The sequence below is a fragment of the Sarcophilus harrisii genome, chromosome X, assembly GCF_902635505.1.
Source record: "Sarcophilus harrisii chromosome X, mSarHar1.11, whole genome shotgun sequence".
Classification (NCBI taxonomy): Eukaryota; Metazoa; Chordata; class Mammalia; order Dasyuromorphia; family Dasyuridae; genus Sarcophilus; species Sarcophilus harrisii.
The window spans coordinates 41,473,109-41,496,941 of record NC_045432.1 but is presented as its reverse complement, the minus strand read 5'-3'; the positions used below and the strand labels follow the sequence as shown (position 1 = coordinate 41,496,941).

The 23,833-nt window shown below is 46.0% G+C and overlaps 1 long non-coding RNA gene across 1 annotated transcript in view; it reads left to right on the top strand.

Annotated features, from left to right (window-relative positions):
* The window catches only part of LOC116420385, a 285,773-nt gene extending 262,186 nt beyond the window's left edge, over positions 1 to 23,587 (top strand). The window contains exons 7-9 of the long non-coding RNA XR_004230668.1: positions 11,180 to 11,450; positions 16,663 to 16,885; positions 23,433 to 23,587. This is a non-coding gene — a long non-coding RNA (uncharacterized LOC116420385). The remainder of the gene's footprint in view (positions 1 to 11,179; positions 11,451 to 16,662; positions 16,886 to 23,432) is intronic.
* The last annotated feature ends 246 nt before the right edge of the window (positions 23,588 to 23,833 follow it).

Genomic DNA, 23,833 nt, shown 5'->3' with positions numbered 1-23,833 from the left:
GGAGCTACTCCTTCCTTATATTACAAAGAAGGAAATTGCAGTTCCCTGGGGCCAATGAATTATATTTTGGACTTAGGAATATATGAGTTCGAATTCTGCCTCGGAAATTTCTTAGCTGTGCAAGGCCAGGCAAATCATTTCACCTCACTTACCTCAGTTCTCTTATCTGTAATATGGGGTTAATAATAGCACCTACCTCACATGGTCGTTGTGAGGATCAAATGAGAACATATGGAAAGTATTCAGCAAGTTATTCAAGTGTTACATCAGTGTTTACTATTCAGTAACTTGCCAGTGGTCACGCGGGCAGTGAATTGACAGAGCTGGCATTGAACCCACGTCCTGTCCCTCCAGATTTAGTTCTCCTTCAGTTACATGGCTGCCCCAGTTGGGTTTTCTAAGCTCACTTTTTTCCCAACAAATGAGCAAAGTCTTTAACCTTAGATCACTAGCTCCATTCTAGGTGCCTGAAGTGATGATCTGTTTAGCCTTGTCACTTATCTGAAACCAGACTCAGGCCTCCTAACCCACACGTGATGTAAACATGGATGGATCAAGCATAAAATGGCAGGGGTAGAGAGAGAGCAGATCTCAGCTGTGCTTTTCACTTCTGGAGAGAGTTGGATAAGGATCCAGCAGTAGCCTAGCAAGGGGAGGGACAGTTACGATCACCATCCTCCAGGGCTGCGACTGGGATTACGTATGCATCTGCCTCCAAGATTAGTTCATTAAACTCAGATCTCTGGTACCAGGTTGTCACGTTGGTGTGAGCAAAACTTGTCTCTTGTTACGGGAGAAGAGGTTTCATTCCTTTCCAAGTGACCTGAAGCATCAACGTCTTCGGAGTAAATGCTTAGAAAGGTCATCATTACCTTACAGATGCTACATGTCATTTCCTTGCTATAGCACCACTCAGAATGGTGCAATGGATGAAGTAACTACATGTGGAGTACAATTTGAACAATAGTGCAAGCCACCCAGTGCCCCCCCACCCCCCCGTCGGTCTGCCAAAGCACCTGAAATTCCCACCATTAGAATCGCTGCTTGGGAGGAAGACCTTTATTAGAATGCTCATATGTTTCCTGGCAAGGATAGAGTCTTTAATATTTTCCAACTACTTCTTATTCAGTAGAGAAGTTAAAGCTTGGGGGAGATGATAAAATGGATCTTGGGGCAATACCGTACAGAAGAAGAAAAAACTTATATGTTGGCCAGGGCAGGCCCTGAATGTTTGTTGTTGTTTATCAAATTGGGAAGAAGCTGATTGTCCAGGAATTCCAGAAAAGATTTTTTGAAGTAGTATCAGTAGTAATGGTCCTGTGGAAAGGAGCAGATTGAATCCTGGGATACACAGCAACCTCTTACATTGGCCCTGGTATCTACCTTGGAAGCATGTGGCTGGTTGACTTGGGGACCTTGAGACTGCACTAATGGTTGGAATAGTGAATAAAAGTGAATGTTCGGTTAGATTTTGTATGTTTATGTCCTCTGGTAAAGAAATCTTTTTTTTCTGAGACAATTGGGGTTAAGTGACTTGCCTAGGGTCACAAGTAGGAAACATTAAATGTCTGAGGGCACATTTGTACTCGGGTCCTCCTGACTTCAGGGCTGGAGCTCTATCCACTGCGCCGCCTAGCTGCCCCAAGAAATCTCTCTAGGCATCTCTAGGCAGGGTTCCTATAGCGTGGTTGGCAAAGAGGGCTTATTTTCTAATTAGAACAAGCCAAATAGAAAATCAAGCTGAAGAGTAGGTATTTTCAAATACACTCGCCTCTTAGCTTCCATCTGTTAAAACCAGGAGGAAGGACAACGACTTTCATCTCCTGGAGAATCTCATAAGATTTCTTTGCTTGGCTGTGTGTGTGTGTGTGTGTGTGTGTACATATACATATATACATAATATAAATATAACATATAATTGCTATTTCTCACTTTTACATCTCCTTCCTTTCCAAATGTATATCTCCTTCCCTCCTCCCATTCCCAGGGACCCATTTGCCCTAACAAAGAACAAAAAAGGAGAAAAAAAAAGCAAAATTACTGGTTCAGCAAAGAGAACATATCACCCGACTATACCAGTGTGTATACACAATGTTTTGCAGCCAGCCAGGCTTCTCATGCTCATTAGAGAGTGTTGCGTTTCGCTGTTGTTCTTTCTCTTTGCATTATTGTAGTCATTGTCTATATTATTTTGCTGGTTCTGTTTGTTTAACTTTGGATCAGTTCACATGCATCCTCCCCCAGTTCTTGATTCCTTCCTCCTATTTATCATTTCTGACAGCTCATTATTATTTCCTTATTCTCCAAATGACAGGTATTGACTTTGTTCCCAGTTCTTTGCTCGCATGAAACTGTGCTATAAAATGGGGCAAGGGAATCTTTTACTACTTTGACCCCTTTGGGTAGGTCTTTATGCCTAGCAGTGGGATATTGGGATCAGAGAATATAGGATTATTTTATTTTTGTTTTTTTCTTTTTTTGACAACAAATAGCCCTTTAGTTTCAATATACACGCAAAGAGAGTTTTCACCATTGATTCTTGTGAAATCTTGTGTTCCCAATTTTTCTCCCTCCCTAGACTGCAAGGTATCCAGTGGATGTTAAATATGTGTAGTTCTTCTATACGTATTTCCACATTTGTCATGCTGCACAAGAAAAATCAGCTAGGATCATTTTCTTAGCATAATTCTCTATTACTCTCCAGAATGTCTGGTCAATTTACAGCTCCCCACTCATCCTCTTGAACCCCGATGATTCCCATCTTCTGTCATTTCGGCCAATATTGCCAGGTTTGAAGTTAAACCTCGTGGGTTTTGATTTGCGTATCTGTTATCATTAGTGATTTGGGGCATAGCTATTAATAAGTGTGAGAATTGGGGGGTTTGTATTTTTGAGCACAAATCTATTGAAGAACAACTCTTGCTTTTATCTATTTATGCTGGTTCCTTTGAATGTCCAGTACCTTGAATATCACTCCCTTATTAGGCATTTGATGCAAACATTTCCCCCCAATCAAATGCTGCTCATTTTAACTCATTTTGGCCATTACTTTACGCCCCCCCCCTTCCAAATCCTCTTCAACTTCACCCCGGAAAGGTGTTTGCCAGTTCTCTGAGTGAGCTCAGAGATGACTGGATGGGTGGGTGGGTAGGTTGGTCACCATGGACTTAATTCCATTTTGCTAGAGATCCTTCATTCCTGGGAGGTGGGTGCTTCCAAGTGTGCAAATAGAAGCAAACATCGTCTCACTGGATGGGCACGGCTACCATGAAGGGGGGGTGCTGTTATTATCCCCATTTTACATAGGAAGAAACAGGCAGATAGAAGCGAAGTGCTTTGCCTCAGACAGAGAGCTGGGTCCCAGTGTCCGGGGCGGGGGGGGGGGGTGGAGATTCGTTCCTAGACATTATTGACTTTGACTCCAGCGTGCCTTTGACGTGACATGGTACGTAAGGAGCCTGACCCAAATGGCTTGCCCCCATCTTCCCTCTTCAAGGCAATTCCCTCAGCAGCCACAGGGCAGGAAACCTCCCCCCAACTCACTCAATTCCTGATATTGAAAGCAGCGGCGATGTTGCAAGTGTTATTTGGGAGGGGTGACACGTTAAGCAATTATCAACCACTTCTACCACAGCTCTGATTACTACACGGCTTCCCCGAGGGGAAGACAGGCCCCAAAGGCACTGCACGCTGACCAGTCAATTTGACTGCAGCTCCTTGCACAGTCTGCCCGGGCCCAGCCATTGGTAGGTACCCTTAAAGCATCCCGACAACAAGAAGAATCCAATTAGATAAGATTTGTTTTCTTATGGAACATGAAACTGTCTTATTATCAAAGGATTTGCTTCAGTTCAATTACACAGATTTGAAATTGATGGAATGAATTCATTTCGGGCTGCCCCCTTTTGCTCTCCCTGCACGGATGCCTTTCCAGACTTCCCGATCAGCAGCAGAGTGAGGGCTGCAATTAAGCAGCAGAGCTCTGGCTGGGGGCCAGGGAAGGCTTTGGGGCTAAACTGGATTACCAGGCAAGTGGACTCTGGACACATTACTCATAATTTCCGGCTCTGCAGCAGCTTCCCCCCAATCCCCAGCGCCATCATTCCTTTAAGAGAGAGTCTGCATCTGCAGTCAATAACTGTGGTTCAGCCCTCCCTCTCCACCCCCAAGTCTGTGTGGCTCAGTGTTTCCATCCCCATTCCTTGCCCTCTGTCTCCCCTCTCTCTTGCTGATTTCCACCTGGAGTGCACCCTAGGGAAAGGAGCGGATATTCTATTCTGCTTTGGAATCGGCTTTGACCATCCCCTCTCCCCCTAGAGCCCACCAGTTACCTTTGCTTCTTTTCTCCCCTCACCCCACAACCTCTCAGACCCAGGGCTCCATCCTCTTTTACCTAGACTCTCGGAAAAGCCTGCTAACAGATCTTTCTGCCCCCCTGACTCTACTCCCTCGGATCCAGCTTCCATATTCTGACAGGACCGGTCTCCCTTTATTCTAAGGTCAAATACAAACTCCTCTATTTGGCCACATCTTAGTCTATATGGATTTCACACTGCTGCCTCTCCCGTCCTCCGATCTAGTGAGATCGGCTCCTTTGCTCTTCCCCATCTCCTGTCCGTCTGCCTGGAATCATCACCTTCCAACTTGGATCCCCTCACTCCCTTCTAAACTCAGTTCAAGAGCCCAATGGATCCCTGTTTACGACTGGTGCTCCACCTTTCTAACCCCCTGCACAGTATTTTCAGAGGCTAATTTGAGTTTTGCATTTGTCACTCTACCCAAGACTTGGAATAGGAAATATTGCTTGAAATAATGCTTGAAATATTTCTCGAATTGAAGGAATTTCCTTCTTGCTCCCCCAGCAGCAGCACTGCACAATGCTAATTGTGAGCTTCAGAGGGGTGGGAAGGGGACGTAACTCATCGCCGCTCAATAAAACCGTCCAGAGAGGTGTAGACCCCCCCCCTCCATCCTGAATGTAAAGAAAGTACTCAGCGTGTATGGCTTAAACTCAAAACTATGTGCCGGAGACGGCATATTTAAAAACAGAATGGAAATAGTCCCTGCCTTCGAGGAAGTGACAGATGCTATCAGGGGAGATAGCAGTCTGAAGATAGACAAACAAAATAAAGGTCCTTTTTGGGGAAGGAGCCAGGAGTCCCAGTGAGGACCTCAGGTAAGGCCTCTCGAGTTGAGTTTTGAAGGAAGGCAGGGTAGAAGGGGAAATGAAGAAGGGAGTGCATTCTCAGAAGGGGGGTTGACCAGCTGCTGCAAAGGCACGGAGATGGGAGATTGAAGATAGACTGTTGTATATGAGGAACAGTAAAAATGTCAGTGGCTGGACTAGAACAAATAGGAAGGGGATTAATGAATGACAAAGGTGCAAAGGTAGTGGAAACCAGGAAGAGAAGGCTTTTAAAATCCGGTAAGAGGAGCTCCTCTTTGTTCCTAAGGCAAATTTAGAAGTTAGAGTATTTACTAAATGTAAAAATGTTTTCCCAGTTTATTGCTTCCCTTCCAATTTTGTCTGCATTGGTTTTGTACAATTTTTTAATTTAATATAATCCAAATTGTCCATTTTGCATTCAATAATGTACTCAAGTTCTTCTATGGCCACACATTTGGAGTATGTTTGAGAAGGCAAGTACCTGCACGTGAGGACAATCACATGGCTCTACCTGCCAGTTCTGGTTCCCCAAGTCTCAGTGTGGATGATGCGTCAGAGGCCCCTTGGCACCGTGTTGTCGAGTTTTGTGTGGGTCAGGCTTGGATGTACTTCTGGAGCAGAATGAGAAAGCTGAGGGAGTAGCACTGAGCAGCTGGCTAGAGAGGCTCGCGTGGCATGGTGATTGTCACGGGCAGTCGTGCAAACCTTAAGAAGACATGCTAGGTTGATACGAGCAAAATAAGGAGAGCCACGCAAAAGTAAACAAAAGTCTGGCGAACAGACGTTGAAGTATACCTTCTCTTCACAGCGAGGGGAGGTACCATACCAGGCCAGAAGGTTTTATGTTATTTGTTATTATTGTTCAGTGTCTGGCTTTGGGACCCCATTTGGGGTTTCCTTGACAAAGATATGGGAGTGGTTTCCATTTCCTTCTTCAGCTCAATTTGCAGATGAGGAAACTGAGGCAAATGGGGGTGAAGTGACTTGCTCCCAGGGTCACTGTAAGTGAATGAGACCACATTTGAACTCTGGTCCTCCTAACTCTAGACCCCAAAGCTCTACCCACTGAGCAACCTAGCTGCTCATGCAATAATGAATTTAAGCTGTTTTTTGTTTCATTGGTTTTCTTAGTCCCAGGAAAATATCGGGGCCCGAGGCACAGTTTGAAATAATAATAAAGACCAAAATCTTAATAGAATGTGCCTAGAATGCATATGCCATTGTAAGTTAGTCCACAGTAGGTGTTTAACATGATCGTGTGATATGGAAACAACCTTGAATCTTAGTGTCCATGGATGAGTCTCTCGAGCCGGAAGGCCCTCAGCTTCCCCATCTCTAAAATGGGGAGAAACTTGCTGAAGCTGATATTCTCCATGTCAGAGGATTGCTGTGTGGGGCTGTCAAATGCTACGGAAATGAGGGTTGTTATTAATAACAACAAATGGCACGGCTGCTGTTTAGTCCCGGTCTGGCCTCCGCTAGCAGAGTGAAACAGTGAGGAAGGCTGTGTTCTCCAGCCTCATTTTAATCTAAAATGTTTGACAGGTATTAGACGCTGTCAAGGATAAAAGCTCTGGCAGACCCTGTGAAAAATGGGGCCTTATTATCTACTTACTGGGAGCTTTAGGGAACATCACTGACTAGACTTGGGGGGAGGGGGCAGGACAGACTTTCTCTCGAAATTGCTCCCTCGCCTTTAATATTCAGCCATTATTTGTTTGCTTTTGGCTGGGGGAAAGGAGAACGAGGATTTCAGGCGCTTCCAGGTGCTTCCAGGCTCCAGCCTAGCAATCTGGACCTTTGCTGCTCAGTGAAGACACCGGCTGTCCCGATGCAGTGGGCCTTGTCTTTTTGATGTAGTAATGAACATGTGGTCGTTGTCTCCTATTCCGGGGTGGGGTGGGGGTACTGCTCGCTCCGCTCTGGGAATCTAAAGGTCACCCTTGCAGATCAAATCTGTCCCGGTCACAGTTTGACGAATTGGAAAGCTGAGCTAGCTGCAAAACCAGTACTTTTCGGAGAAAAAGCCAATGGTTGCTTTGTACAGGATGTGAGAAGAGAGGAAAAGGCTCACCGTCCCATAACGCCGAGGGTTCGGGTTTGCTTGCAAATAGACGGGAGCTGGGGTAGGAGGCTGCCATGGGACCATGCTACAGAGCCGCTAAAGCGGAGTTCTGGCTCTGCCCTTGTATCACTTGTGTGACTTTAGGCAAGTCGCTTATTGTTTTCCCCTCTGTAAAATGGTATAAGGGTTCATGAGATGGCCTCAGTGGGTCCTGCTCGTTCTAAATCTGTGGCTATCTGACCTCTAAAAATAGAGCCTACAAAACAACAGATGCAGAAATTCTGAGATACCAGGGCTGAGGAGGATCTAGAACCTGGGATAAGGTGAATTGAGGGAGCAAAAGAGTAGGGAGCCAGAGATGCCGCTGCCCCCAGCTCTCTGACTCCACTCCTGCCATAGTCACTTACTGGGAAGCGGGAGCCAGAATCGGCGCCATTCCCCCACTAACCACGTTCAGATGTGAGTTCTGTCTGTGTGGGATCTGCTTTTCTTTGAATAGGCTACATGTAAATACTGGGTACCATTTGTTTGTTTATGAGAGATCCAGGGAAGAGCAGAGAGCTAGAATGGAACCAGATGTTCCAGAGAGCTATAGCTGAGTCCGGACAATAGAAACCACAGCAGTCATTCATAGAGAGCCCTTCCCCAAGAAGGAGCCTGTCCTAGGAAAGCGTTTTCTCGCTTGATGTGGGGGCTCCTGACTTCTTTTCAAAATTCCATTTCTTTTTGAAGCGGTGACCATGCAGTCTGTCTGAGAATGCTCTTCTGCTTTGTGGAATGGGCAGCCTCTCTCTGCACCCAGTGGCCCCGTGGGTAGCCCAGTATGGCACAGGTGTCCATTTGTGTAAGGGTGGCTGACTGTTGGGAGGGAGCTTTCTAGTTCGGCCTGGAACTGGGGCTGGGAGCCACAGAGGACATGCTTTAAGAATGCAGGTTTGAGGTTGGAAGGGAACGTAATATTCACCTACCCCAACCTTTTCGAGGGACTGACTCGCTCGTGGCCACGTGGCCGGCAAAGGGCCAGAATTCGAACTGGGGTCTTCTCCTTCTGAGAGCAATGGTTTTTAACCAGCAGCATTATACCGTGTTTCATTTGCCTCTGAAGTTTCAATTCAGTTTTGAAAATGAAAATACATGGAAATATCAACAGAGGGAGCAGATTCTAAGTTCCATTTAACTAAAACATGTTCAGTGACTATCTAATTCGAATGGGACTCTGGGTGGTTTGTCATTTTCTTCTCCCACTTAGTGTCTCTAGTGCTAATCTTTCTCTCTAAAAGACCTATGACTCAATTTATCTGGCCCAGTTAGCCCACCTTGAACCTTGCCCCTTTTACCATCTGAAAACCGAGAAGGTAAAGATGGACTTTGTTGCTGTGGCCCGGTCACCCGAGTGACCCCCAGCACAGTGGTGAAGTCGGGAGCAGACCTTCGGATTACAGAGCTCTGGGGTAGCCAGTCGCTCTCAGAGGAAACCCCCAGCCTCTTGTGTCCTCAGTCTTCAGAAGCAAGCTGAGAGAAGGAACTCTCTGCTCCCTGGTAAGCCCCTAAAAACCCACCAGAGGTTTCCCATTCCCCTTCTCTCAGGGATTGTTTTCCAGGGCCCTTCACTGAACAGGGAATTTCATTGCACCAAATCTAGCTGATCTGCCTGCCACTAAGGGCTTTTCCCCCCTTCTCCTCTTGTCCTAGGCTCCTCCCTCCACCTTGCCTTCCTGTAAATTTTGCCTGTCCCCCGGAACCCATTTAAACAATTAGTTTCTTGGTTGGTCGTTAGCCGGTCGTGTTTGTTACGCTGGGTAGGTTCAGGTTACTCTGAAAAATGTTCTCTATTGATTTTCAAATGTAAGGCTGGCGTTGGCCACATTTATCAATGCTGTCAGGGACGGAAAGGCTTGCTTCTTGTCGGGGCAGACTAATAATTCACACGCTCTCCAACAGGTGCAAAATGAACACAGCCTTTCCCCAGCACCGCCCTTCTGTCTTTTGACCTTTGTTTGCCAGTCGGGAGTTGTTGGGTTTCTAACTACTTCTTAATGTTTGTTTCCTCGGGTGCAGTTCTGTCTTTGCACCTGTTTGGAGAAGAATCTGATTGGAGTGCCTGGGTAAGACCTAAGGGGTCTGCAAGGTCTGGATTCAAATATTGTGCCCGATACTGAGCAGCTTCGGGACCCTTGACCTGCTGCTGAGCCTGTCTGGAAAACGGGGATCTTTCTTCCCTGTCTCATGGGGTAGTGTGGAAGAATGAAAGGAGGCACATGATATGGTGAATTTTGGTGCCATTATGTATAGCCATTTATTTGTCATTTCCTTTAGGAAACCGAGGAAATAGCAACCCCAAAGGGAGCTCTAATTCCTCACTACTGACAGGAAAGCCCAGACTTGAGCTACTTTGATGGCAGTAAGGAAAACTATTCTTTAATTGACTCAGTTTCAACAGCCAAAAACAGGGGTTGAGGCAGATTTAAAAAAAAAAAGGAAGGCAAGAATCCCCTCCCCTTCACAGGTAGGAGCGTCCCTGTCCCGGGAGGCTGGGAGAGTCGGCCCCTCCCCCCATCCCTGCTCTAACCTTTTCCATGAGCCAGAGGGGATCTAGCTAAATTAGCAACGTGGGGTCATTACTATACCCAAACACTCCCCAGAGAGCTCAAGTTCTCCAAAAGGCAACCGTGGCCAACAATTGGTTTTTTCTTTTCTCTTTTTTACATTATTTAGAAGGCACATTACAAACAAAAGGAGGTACCAAGTTCGTCTGGGACCCTTGGAAATAAATCTCCCAAATTTGTCCAGGACCAGAGCCCTCACTTCCTCGTGAGAATACTAAGAGCCACCTCCTTGAGCTCATTCCTGAGTCTGAAGAGCCTCCACTTAGTTGCCCTGAGAGTCACTTGCAAGAAAATTGGTCTTCCCTCCCAGTAGCTGTGAGGTACCATTTTGTGGCGGTTGGAATCAGCCCTACTAGACCCTGTGCAGAGGAAGGGTCTCATGTGCTGTCAAGAGCAGGGTACTGGAGCAGTTGCTCTAACAACAGTGGTGCAGGTGGAGAGGGGCACTGGGGAGCAACATTTAATGGAGGGACAAGGGTGAGTTGGGACCATATTGGCAAGGACTTTGAAAAGCCAAACTTCAGAAAAGTCTCCGCTTGATTCTAGAGACAGTGTTTTGGGGAAAGGAGTAAAATGGTTGGCTGGACGCTTAAGGAAAATCTAACCCTTAGAACATTGGGTGTGCGTTGCTGTTATGGGCCAGTTGCCCGGAAGACCTGGCCGCGGGGCTGAAGTCATAGAAGTCTGGAATCCAGAACACAGAGAGCAAAAGCCTCGCTGTGGTCGCCAAGGGGTCCGTGGCTTGCTAGGAAGAGGACTTTTGAAATCAGAGCTTCCTTGTGGAAAGGTCCACCATGTGTATCCCTCAGGTTTGGGTGGGCCGGGGAGTGGAAAGGCGATCGGTGGCTCCTGGATCCCAGCGTTCCTCTCCTTGGCACACAACTATGGAGGAAGAGATGTCTCAGATCCTGACAGCCTCCATCACAGCCCCCAGACCCATCTCCCTTTGAGTCCCACAGACGAGCGACCCACCCAAGAGGAGAATGGAAGGATTTTGTGTTTGTTTTATGTAAGCATCTGTATGGGAACCAAGCTGTCCTTGAATTCGGGGAGTAAATATGATTCCCTGGTAATAAGCTCAGTTTTCCTTTGAGTTCTTTTTACCGTGCTCCCTGGCATGTGGTTCTAGGTAGTCGGAGCTATTTCACCAGGTAATTGTCTTAATAATAGTGGTAAAGGAAGGAGAGTGGGAGCGGCAGACTTCCTCTCGGTCCCAAATAGCATCAGATCAGGGAGGGTTTTGTAGATTAAAGGCAAGTCCTTTTTCAACATCAGTGAGCTCAGAGAAGTCATGGAGGATGACAACAAATACCAAGTAGGTTTTCTCTTTCATCCCCACAGGAAATTGAGGATGTTGTACAAGCACAAAAATGCCATCAGATCCCCTAAGACTGAGGAAGACAGCACATGCCGAAGCCCCTAAAGCCGGCTGGGGCACATCACGGCACCAGGGACAGGGATGAAATGAGGAAAGGGCCCTCTGGAAGTTCTCGCTCCCTTGTATCCCATGTGACCTTGTGACCCAAGAACCCCACGAGACCTCTGGGAGATTTCAAGTCGGTCCGTCCCTGTGTTTCACTCGGCAGCCGCGACCAAGTGGGAAGTCTCTGAGGTAAGTGTGAGACCTGCACTCTGCTCTCTAGTCTACCTTCATTTCCTAACACTCTGGGAACCACTCTGCCTCCGTTTCATGCCAGCCACTCTCCTCCTTTCCCTCCTTACTGCCACGGGCCAGTCTTGTTCACCAGAGCCCCCCCTTTGCTCCTGCCGGGACTGGAGAATATGACAAAATCCTGCCGATCAGTTCCACTATAAGGTTATGTCACATGTTGACAAGGTCATCCCTGCCTTGAAGCAACTCCCCATCCCTTCCTGTGACTCTTCCCTTCATCTCTCCCAAACTGTTACTCGATCTATCTCTCTCCTATCCTGACTTGCAAACAATCCGCCTTCTGGGGTGACCGTTCAACAGTAACCGTTCCCCACTGCTCTTAATCACCAGAACCAGCGGCCTTGTTCTCAGTCCTCGGTCTTTAACGCTGCCATTCCCTTCTCCGTGTCACAACTACCTGGCTGCCCACTTGGGCTCCTGGGCTGGATGTTCATCCAGGTTGCATGTAGTTCAATGGCCGTCCATATTCTGTCTCAAAAGCTATATACCATTTCAGCCTTAGGCACTCCGACGGTCTCTCTCGCCTGTATGGCTTTCTATGCTACACACTGATCTCCCTCCGCCACAACCAGTAGCCGTGCTCTGCTTTAGCATTTGAGTTTCAGTCCATTTCCCTGCGCTAGGAGCTCTTGAGCCAGCAGCAGCTAGGACTTCAGGTGCAACAGGCCCTCTCTCCAATCGTCGGCGCCCAGCCTGGGGTGCCTTTCGGCTCAGTCTGCTTGGTGAGCCCCGTCCCTCTCCTGCTCTTCCCGGTGTCTAATGCTCTGAGAGTCACCTGGCCTCCATCTCCTTCTTTCCCTCCTGCTAGTGCACATCTTGTTCTGGCAAAACACCTCCTGAACTGCAGGTGGCAGAGGTGTACGGGCTACCTCCCTGGCCTTTCGTCAGCTGGGAGCACTTGCAGAAATTTCAGGCCAGCCTCTTCCTCTCCTGGAATCATCAGCTCTGGCCATCTGAAGAGTCTGAAGGGAAGGAAAGGCCCCCTCTTTATTTCATTTCACAATAAGTCCCATCCTCCCATTAGGAGGAACAGAGAGTTAAGAAAGCCCATTCCTTCCAATCGATCACTTCTCTGGGACCCGAGTCTAACCCTGCTCTAGTTAAGAGCCGTGCCCTCCTAGGGAAGCTGTACACGAAGCCCCTTTCTGCGTCTTGGGCCTCAGTGGTTGCTGGCCGGGCCCACCCTCTCCCAGAGCCTTTGATCCCAAACCATATGGTCAGGTTTGTTCTCCACCAAAGTAAATAAATAAAAAAGCAGCCAGAGCTGTTTTATTCACCCAGCCCGGTCCCTCAAAGGTTCCAAGCGTGGAGTGGGTCCGTGGACCTCTCCTCCTTGGATAGCTCTCGGGCGCTCCCTAAATTTGTTTTGTTTTGTTTTTGATAAGTATTTGAGGAGCACTGGCTTCCTTTGCAGTCCTGTTGTGTTTTCTGCATGGAAAAGCATTACCCCGAGAAGAGGGTCCCTAGGCTTCCCCAGATCGGGGGAGGTGGCCGGTGGGCAGGAAAGGGTTAGCCGGCCCAGAGAACTGGAGCTTGAGGCTCGGTCTGTTTTTCCAGATGAGCTAGACAGAGCTTTTATGGCTTAGCACTGACTCCTTCCTCTCCCCCCCCCCCCAGTCGCATAACAATTCTCTGCGGGCTTTTAGAGTCTAATCAAATTCATAAAGAACTTTCTGTTGCCAACACCAGAAAATGAAACCAGATGCATCCGATAACTGCAGATAAATAAATCACTTTCTTCGGTGACAGAGCCATCTGAGTGTTCCACGCTGATTCAATCAACCTGGGGACAAAACAGACAAGAGGATTCCAGGATGACAGGCCGCTCTTTCCAATAAGCTTACAGGGAAACAACACAAAGTGAAAGAAATCAATTTAGATAGAAATGATACAGAACCCCCCCCACCCCCGACCCAAAGGACCAAGGAGGCCCCGGGGCCAGGGTCCAAGCGGCTCCGGGCCTCCATGCTTTGTCTCTGTCCCCTTGACATCACGCCCAGGGCTCTGGCTGAGTTTTAATCCGTTCCTTGATATGATCAATCTCTGTCCAATCTAGCCCGCCTCTCCCTTGGAGCCGACGGTGCTTTTTCAAGTAGACAGAAGACCAGAACTTGAGTCCAACTGTTTCTTCCCCAAACCTCCCCCTACTTTTTGTTTTTTAAGTGAAGTTCAATACCCTAAGAAGCTGGGGAAGGTGGGGAAAGTACCAGGGAGAAGTCACATGACCAGCAGTGCAAAGAATACCACCTTATATAAGGGAATATTCCACAAACTGGAGCGAAGATCACCCCCTTCCCAAGAGTACTGACGTCTGAGCTGACCTGTGAAGGGAGCTTGGTATTCCAGGAGGCAGCGGCCAAGTGCCTGAAATTGCCCCTTGAGCCCTGCTTTGGACACAGTAGCCCAGTCAGAAGGGAGCCGGAACCAGTCCCAAGGTGGTCATTGGGAACAGGTACCCCTCGTGGCCATCCCCCAGGGAAAACGACCCCTCCCGGAATGTTCTAAGCAGCCGATTGCCAGCCTCATTTTCTCAAATTGCAAGTGTGTCATGAAATAAGCCTGAATTTAGATTTATATCAGTAAGGGGTCTCTGTTTCCTCCTCTCTGCAGTGAGGGTGATCGCCTCGGGCTCCTTCTCCCTCCCAGGAGTCTGTACAGACTGCTAACTGAACAGAGGCGGGGGGGGGGGGGGGGGGGGGGGGGGGGCGGTAATCGGGCTGCTGTTACACACCAGCTCCCACACTCTGGGTTGGCTAATGTGGCCAGAGTCGGGAGACCCCTGGATATCCAGAGAAGTTGGGGGGGGGGGGAACGGTTTACTGAGTCATAAAAGGCTTTGTGTGCCTGGGAGGAGAAGTAAAGCCATCAATCACCTCATTAAAGTCTAATGACTTTGGGAAGAGGTTTCAAAATGGTGGGGCTGGATGGGAGCTGGCTGCATTGTACTTTGAAGATGGCTTTTGATGCATTTCTAAACAGAATCATCTTGCTCCATTAGTATTTGATGTAGGCAGGCAACGTGTCTTAGCGCCCCAGACCACGGCCTTTTAATATCATACATGTTTCATCGTGGCTGAAGGCTAGTTCAAAAAACCTCAAATGCTTCGGCAGTCCCTCGGCACCCACCCACACCCCCAGATGAATTATCCTCCTATAAATCCAACACTGCGAGCGCGCCTGGGTCTTTAGCCAAACGTGATAGGCTTTTCAGGGCTTCTGCGGAACTTCCAGAGAATGGAGGGGGGCCCAGAGTGGGCCTCTGCAGGTCTAAAGCTTGGGCACGGGCTTCTTCTTTAGCCCCGGCACTAGACTGATCCAAAGTAAAGCGAACCTCCCTGGCAACAGTCGAGGTGACCCGCCAAAAATCGGCATCGAGCGCCCCGTCCGAAGCCTCGCGATGAGGCTGTTATTCTTTCCTACCAGTGGGGAAGTCCCGAAAGAAGATAATGTGTCCGGGCCCCAATTGTGACTTCTGTGGCATGTGCTGTATAATGTTATATTCTCTTGGAAACAACCATGTACAGGGGACAGAAGTTGATGTTCATTTGATTTTATTGTCGCGTTGTGACACAAGGGAAAGAGAACTAGGCTTGGAGTAAAGAAGCCTTGGGTTCAGATCACTCTCTGCTCCCCACTGACACAGGTGACTCCAAGCAAAAGAGGAGTCCTTGAAGCTTTGCGAAAAGCTGTCGGACTCTTGAGATAGGCAGCTGTCTGCTTCATTTGGGGGGGGAGGGGCTTCCCCTGCTTGTCGTGATCCCACTGTCCTTGGCGTCTCCGCCTTGAGAATTGCACTCCTTTTCAAACTGCTTGAAAAAGCGTCGATTCCCATCTTTCTGACTTGTCTTTCTTCTCAGTGTTCAATTTGCACTCAGTGCATGCTTGCATGGGGGGGTGGGGGGGGGGGGGAAGGACTCTTTGCTATTTTGCATTTGTGTATCCAGTGCTTACTTTACATGCCAAGGAAATGTATGCTGACTGACTGAGGGAAAGAGGAGAGGGAGAACTAGGCAGGATGTTGTAATGGGACGTCACAGGGAAGAGAGTTTGGCTACCATGTACAGCTCTTTCTCAGGAAGCCGGGTTCTTCCTTACCAAAGGTCAGTGGGCTCCATGACCTCGCATCCTCCTGAAACCAGCTGGTTTTTTAGTCCCACTCTCGGTGCTTTCCCCCTTCCCCCCCCCCCCGAGTCATTTTTTCCAAACTTGTTTTGTTCATATAAAAGATAGAGACAGCAGGCCTTTGCTTCATCCAGTGCAAAGAGGTATAAATAAGCATTTATATACAGCAACTACAATGGGCCAGACGCAGTGCCGAGTACTTTACAAGTAAAGAAACCGAGGCAGAGGTTAAGTAAATTGTTCAGGGTCTCACCCTCATATGATCTAATTTTCTGTCACCTGTGAACATGGTGTTTCCCCTAAGTAAATTGGAGATTCTTTCAGGGGACAAATGTTTGCTTTTTCTCTCCCCAGAGCCTTCCTAGCGTAGTGTCTAAAAACTCCTGTTTATGCAGTGCTTTGGAGCCCTTTGTACACATCCTCACTTGAGCCTCCCAAGCACCACAAGGACTATTGGCTCTTTTCTCATTAGCCACAAGCGTCCCCGAGGCTCTGGCCCGGCCTCTGCTGTCTCTCTTACTTTGTGATCTCGTCGAGTACCGTGGGTTCAAGCGTCCACTCACCTCCACGTCCAACCTTAGCCACGCTCGGCCGTGCTTTGGTCCCATCCCATCGATTACTTTTTGGATATCTTAGGCCTCTCCTAGTCACGGTGGGTACAAAAGGACTCGTCCGAATCAGAGTGTCTTCAACTTTGTCCGCTCGTGACTCCTTTTAGCCCGAGAAATTGTGACGTGACATTGGGTATATGGGTATAGAAAAATAGGTATCCAAATCAAACATTGACTGATACCACATCATCATTTTACAACCCCCACATTTAGTTATGAGACATCCATCCCCTGGTCTAGGCCGTGTCAGGAGCCTTCCGCTTGGTTTCCCTGCCTCTTGTCTCTCCTCACGTCACCCTTCCTGCTCAGGGAACCCCAGTGGTTCCCTAATCCATTTCAGAATCACAAAGAAACTCTGCTCTTTCTAACCTGACTTCTTCATCTCTAACCTTCTGATACCTTTACTTCCCTCTACACAGGCAGCACTCCAGCTCCATGGGTCCACACGCAGTTCAGCTTTTGTGGCGTGAAAGCCCCTGCCGGCGACTTCCTTCTCCCTCGCCTTCTTGAGAAATGCTCGGTGAGCCACGAACTGTGAGGCAAGGCCAAGATACCGGCTCAAAGAAGGTTCCCACAGTGCTTCCCAAGGGCCGGCCACTCTGCTGAGCGTCTCTCACTTGATCTTCAGCACAACCCTGCAAGGTAAGTGCATGGAATATTCCTCATTTTAGAGATGAAGAAACTGAGATACACACAGGGGAGGTGACTTGGCCAGGGTCTAGCCATGGCTAGTGAGGGTCCCAGGCTGGATTTGAAGTCAGGTCTTCTCATCTCCACTAGTAAGCTGCTTAGGATCCATAGAGCTGGTGGGGTAGGCATTATTCAGCTAGAAGTACAGTTACAGAATAGAGAGAGAAAGAAGGATAGATATAGTTCGAGAGAGGGGGCTTCACACATAGGGACAGGCAGGAGAGACGAATAGCTAGATGAATGGAGAGAGGGTGAGACAGCAAGATAAAATAGACAGGGGCGTAAACACAGGAGGAGGAAAAATTGGATCCTAGACACCATAGATGAATAGATGATAGAAAGGTCGAGGAATCCATGATGGGTGGATAGAAGGTTATATAGTTACAGAGAAAGAGAGAGAGACAGACACACATTTAGTTGGATAGATCTACAGGAGGGAGATAGATGATAGACTGACAGATAGATACATGAACAGAGGGATGGATTGAAGGGTGGCTAGAAAAAAACTGAATAGAGATCTGGAGAAACAGACATGATAGCCAAATGATTAGAGGGATATATATGTGTGTGTCTGGATAGAGACGGAAACAGAAGGACAAACGGAATAAATAGTTAGATGGGTGGAGAGATGGATAGACACATAGTTAAAGAGAGGGACAGACTGAAGAGATGGGACAGATAGAATAGATAGAGAAATAAATGATAGACAACAGGGAGAGACAGAGGATAAAGACATAAGCAGATAGACCGATGTATATGTGTATATAAATATAAAGAGAGATGGAGAGTCAGGCAGATAGAGAGACAGAGACTAGCACATAGACAATATAGATTCATCAAGAGAGGGATAGGTGGATAAAGATAGACATGAGCAAAGGGAAAGACAGAATGGAAAGAGAGAAATATAGAGAGGGAAAGACAGAACAGAGAGAGGGACATGGAGTTAGACAAGGTGGATAGAGAGAGAAAATAGACATGGACATAGACATAGAGTTGGATAGGTACAAGGAAGAAAAGATGGCTACTAGGTAGACAGCGAGAGGGATAAGCAGAGAGATAGGCAGATAAGAATAAACAGAAGAATAGAGCAATAGAGAAATATATTTATAGAGAGGGACAGAAAGATAGATGAATAGAGAGAGACAAATGAAAAGATGATACCGAAAGATAGAAATACAGTGATCGAGAGGTACAGCGAGATTGGAGAGATGACAGGATGACAGAGAGATAGGCAGACAATATCAATGAATGGATAGGTAGAATAGATGCTTAACAGACAGGATAGACAGTTTGATAGAGACAGATAGTTATCAGTACAAACAGAGATAGATAAATGAACAGAGGAATGGAAAGAGACAGAAAAGAGGAATAGACAAATGAATAGATGGGTGAATTGACAGAGACAGACACACACACAGGATGGAAAGATAGATAAATGAACAGATGGGGATTTATAGTTGGGTTGATAGATAAATGATAGAAAATAGACATAGACACGATAGATAGGCAGACAAATAGTATATGTCCGTCTCTCTTTGTCCCAAATTAGATGAACAGAGGGACAGGGAGACAATTTTGGGTGGATAAAAACAGAAGGAGGGATAGACAGCAACAGATAAGATAGATACATAGACAGGATAGGGAGGCAGTGGAAGTAGATGAAGTGAGAGGTATGTTGATAGATAGACAAGAGAGAGAGGTTCAGAGGCAGGATGGATAAACAGAGAGATAGTTATATATAGATAATGATAGAGAGATGAACAGACGGATAAGGGAGGAATAAAGATATAGTTACAGAGAGGGTCTGACAGGCTAAATAGAGAAGTGGATAGGCAGAGAGACCATGGGGATGGAGCAAATAGAAGGATAGGATGGATGGATAGACAGAGATGAGAGATAAATGAACAGAAGGACAGAATGGAGAGACGAGACGGATAAATGGTGTAGATGGACAAATAGAAAGAGTGGTAGAGGCAGAGATAGAGACAGGAACGTATAGTTAGGCAGACAAATGAATAGATGATAGACAAGAGGGACTAGTTGGATAGAGAGATAGAAATAGAGTTATAGAGAGGAACAGACAGAATAGATGACAGATGGATGGATAGAGACATAGTGGGATGGATGAATAGATTGAGAGATAAGGGAATAGAAATTCACATAAACTTATAGAGGAGGAGAGACAGACAGACTGGATAGAGAGATGGATAAGCAGAGAAGTAGAAAGGACAGATAGGCAGATAGATGAAAAGAAGGATGGATAGAAAGATGATAGAGAGATAATGAGAGGATAGACAAATGAACAGACAGTTTGGATAAATGGAAAGCTTGAGAGAGACAGAGGAGAGGTGATAGGCAAATGAATAGAGGGTGGGACAGGTAGATGGGTAGAGACAGGAGGGATAAATGGGACTGATAGACAGCCAGAGAGAGAAGCAGAGGGACAAAATAGATAAGATAGGGACATAGAAAGGAATAGGTAGATGGACTGAGGGATGCATGGACATAGGATAGACAGAGACATGGATTTGGAAATAGAGAGAGTGAGATCGGCCAACGGATTGGATCGAGATAGACAAAGGAATGGATGGAAGGAAGGTATAGAGAGACGCATTGACACACGGACAGATAGGATAGATAAGTGAATACAGAAAGAAATGAATTGATGGGTAGATGGATTGAGAGATGGAGGGACAGAATAGATAGACAGGGACATAGAGGTGGAAGATAGGAGGAAAAGATGGATACTGGATAGACAAGAGAGAGAGAGATGAATCAACAGAGAGTACAGACAGGATAGATCCATAGATGATGATACACAGATTGGAGATTGAGGGGGACATGTAAGTTAGATAGAAATGGGCAAAGGGAGGGATGGATAGAGAGAGAAAATAGATAGAATGAGACATAGATGGACAGAGCTATAGACAGGAATATGGAGAAAGACAAATCCATCTATTGGTGGGTAGACATGTATGTAGAGGGATAGAGATAAATAGCGAAGGGAGGGAGGGAGGAGAAAAGTTCCCTCCCCACCTCCCTCCCCAGAGAGAGAAATAGTGGGCTAAGGAGATGGATGAAGAGGTAGGATAGATGGAGACAGGTAAGAGAAAAGCAGATAAAGATAGAGATGATGAGAGACAGGAACATGGATTGAGGAACAGAGAGAAAGGATGGATAAAAAGATACTAGACAGAGATAAAGGGAGAAAGAGCCCTGAAAATAAAGACAGGGTACAGAGAACTAGAAAGGATAGACAGATACAGAGCTAGAGAAGAGATTTTGATAGAAGAATGATGGGAGAGAGCTAGAGAGGCAGAGACACAAAATAGAGACGGGATGGATAACAGACACCTGCGAGACGAGGAAGAGAAACAGGCAAATAGATGGATAAAGAGATACAGATGGCGGCATATAGACAAGAGGGCTGGACCAACAGGTAGATGGAGAGAGAATTGGATAGACGATTGATAGACAAGGATAGAACGACAGAAAATAGACAGGCAGATGCCTGAGAGATGGGTGGATAGAGACAGACAATGGAGATGAATAAAGAGAGGCCGGTGGATGGATAAGTGTGATACAGACGATGATAGACAAGAGGGATAGACATAGAGATAATGATAGATGGATTGAGAGAGAAAGAGAGGAACAGATAGCAGGTAAAGCTAGACATAATTATAGAGATGGACATATAGTTAGAGGAATGGATAAAGAGAGAGGCAGAGAGACAAAACATATAGATAGCGACATACAGATATGTAGAGGGAAATATAATTGGATCCACAGAAGGAAGAAAAGATGGATTGAGAGACAGGATGGCTAGAGAGGGACAGAGACATACATATACATATATGTATATACAGAGTGGCAGGTAGATGAATAGACAGAAAAGAGACATAGTTAGAATGAGAGAGAGATGTGGATAGAAAGAGAAATGGATAAATGACAGCCAGAAAAATAGACATAGACAGGATGGAGTAAAAGACAGACAGACATAGAATTAGATTGATAGCCAAATGCATGGAGAGAAACAGACAGGAAGGATAAATGGGATAGCGAGAAAGATTGATAGATGATAGAAAGATGGATTGAGAGATAGGATGGAGAGCAATGAATAAATGAAGAGGGAGAAATAGTTACAGAGACATAGGGACATAATAATTAGACAAATGAATAGATGAGACAGATAGTAGGATCAGTACATGGATTGAGGGACGGACAGACGAAATAGATGACTGGATGATGGATAGACAGGACTGAGAGGAACATATAGTTAGATAAGAAGACAGTATAGATACATGCAGGAGAAAAAGCGATAGATGTATTGTGAGACAGACAGATAAAAAGATATAGATGATGTTAGACAAGAAGGAAAGAGAGGAAAGATAGATGATAGATTGACAGGCAGGAGATAGAGAAAGACAGGATGGATAAATAGGAGATAGGCAGTTATACAATATAGATGATACACAGACAGATAGTGGATGGGTGCACGGATGCAGAGAGACAGACGATAGAGATACAGATAATGATAGACTGGAGACAGACAATGTAAGTAGATGATAGTGGGCGAGACAGCCAGAGAGACGAGTAGGCAAATGAACAGATAAGAGAGGAATGACTAGAGGGACAGACAAATGATAGAACAGAGACAGGGTGGATAAATGCAATAGATAGTCAGAGAGGCAGAGACACAAAATATAAAGACAGGGACGTATAGTTGGATACACACATAGGCAAATAAAGGGATCGAGAGAGAGATCAGCAGAGGAACAAACAGGATAGACGCTAGAGAGAGATAGAATAGATGTTCAGACGGGCAAAAAGATAACAAATGGATGAATAGAGGAACGGGGACAAATAGGCGGATAGAAAATATAGAGAGATGAATGGAAGGATGGATAAAGAGCTATATTGATGAACAGAGGAATAAAAGAATAGATGAGAGACAGGCAGACTATATAGATAGAAAAAGAGAGGGAGAGAGAGACAGAGACAAAATATAAATGTGTAGGTAGATAGACAGGGACAGATGTTTGGATTGATAGACATATAGGAAGAGAGATACTTGTCAGGCAGAGAGGAAAGATAGATGATTGAGAGCAAAAGAGATAGGCAGATAGACCGATAGAGGGATGGATAAAGAAAGGGAGAGACAGGCAAACAATATAGGCAGGTGATACAAATACAGATAATGGTGGAATAGGTGTGGAAACGGAGGGACAGACTGGATACACAGAGGAACATATAATTATAGAGAGCTATATAGATAAGCAGAATAGTTGGTAGATTGACATGACATTGACAATATTACACATATTTGGGTGGATAGGAGAGAGGGATAGATAGGGTGCATAGAGATAGAGATGATGATAGGGGAGAAAGAGCTAGACTAGGTGGATAAATAGAGGACAGATGATGGAGAGGTAGATGGTGATGGGACAGACAGAATGGATAGAAAGGCATATAGACCAGAGGTCCTCAAACCAAGGCCCACGGGCCAGATGCAGCAGCTCAAGACGTTTATCCCCCTCACCCAGGGCTACGAAGTTTATTTAAAGGCCCACAAAACAAAGTTTTTGTTTTTACTATAGTCCGGCCCTCCAGCAGTCTGAGGAACAGTGAACTGGCCCCCTATTTAAAAAGTTTGAGGACCCCTGGTGTAGACAGATGACTCCATGATGGATAGGTCCATGGATTGAGGGAAAGAGAGCAGTTAGACGGATAGAGGAAGAGATAGAAAGACAGTTAGAGAAAGGGATGGATGATAGATCAGCAGAATATATGATAGATATGAATAAACAAGATGGATGGAGAGGTAGAAAGACCGAGTAGATTAATAGGGAGAGGGATTAAAAGTTGGACAATATAGAAAGATGAATAGAGGGATATAGATAGATGAATAAAGGGGAAAGGGAACAGAGGGACAGATACATGAATTGAGAGAGAGGCTGGATAAATAAAGAGCATTAGAAAGCTGGATAGAGGCAGAGATAAAGAAATATAGACTGCATAGACAGAGAGAAGAGAGGACACCGAAAGGTTGATGGAGAGGTACAGCGAGACTGGATAGAAGACAGACATGGGATGGACAACAAGAAACATATTGTTAGAGACAAATAGACAAGGACGTGGATAGACAGGAGAGAGACAAAGGAATAGATGATATTGAATGATAGAAATAGAGTAACAGAGAGGTACGGCGAGACTGGATGGATAGAGAGATGGATAGATATCTAAAAAGAAAGACTGAATAGATGAGAGACTGGCAGATATATAGCTAAATAGAGGGATGCAATTATAGACAGACATGTAGTAGGATAGATGATAAATGAACGGTGGGACGGACTGAATAGATGATAGTGATAGTAAGAGGCAGAGGGGGAAGAGAGATATGGAGGGACAGACAGAATAGATATTAGATTGATAGAAGGAAGAAAAGATGGATAGACATACATAAAGGAATCACTAACCTATTTGTGGATTTGGACTCCAGGAAGACTGAGGGAACCTTGGCTGATTGGGAACACCAGATCCAGCATACCTGGCATGCAGAAGGGGCAACACTGAAATATCTCATGCCCAGAGAGAATTTATAAGAGTCAACAAATAAAAACCATCCAAGAGAGACTTACATGAACTGATGCTGAGTGAAATGAGCAGGACATCATTATACACTTCAACAACAATACTACATGATGCTCAATTCTGTTGGATGTGGCTCTCTTCAACAATGAGATGATCCAAACCAGTTCCAATTGATCTGTAACGAACAGAACCAACTACACCGGGAAATGAGTGTGGACTGCTTGCATCTTTGTTTTTCTTCTTACCTTCTTTCTAAATCTGATTTTTCTTGTGAAGTAAGACACTGTATAAACATGTATACATATATTG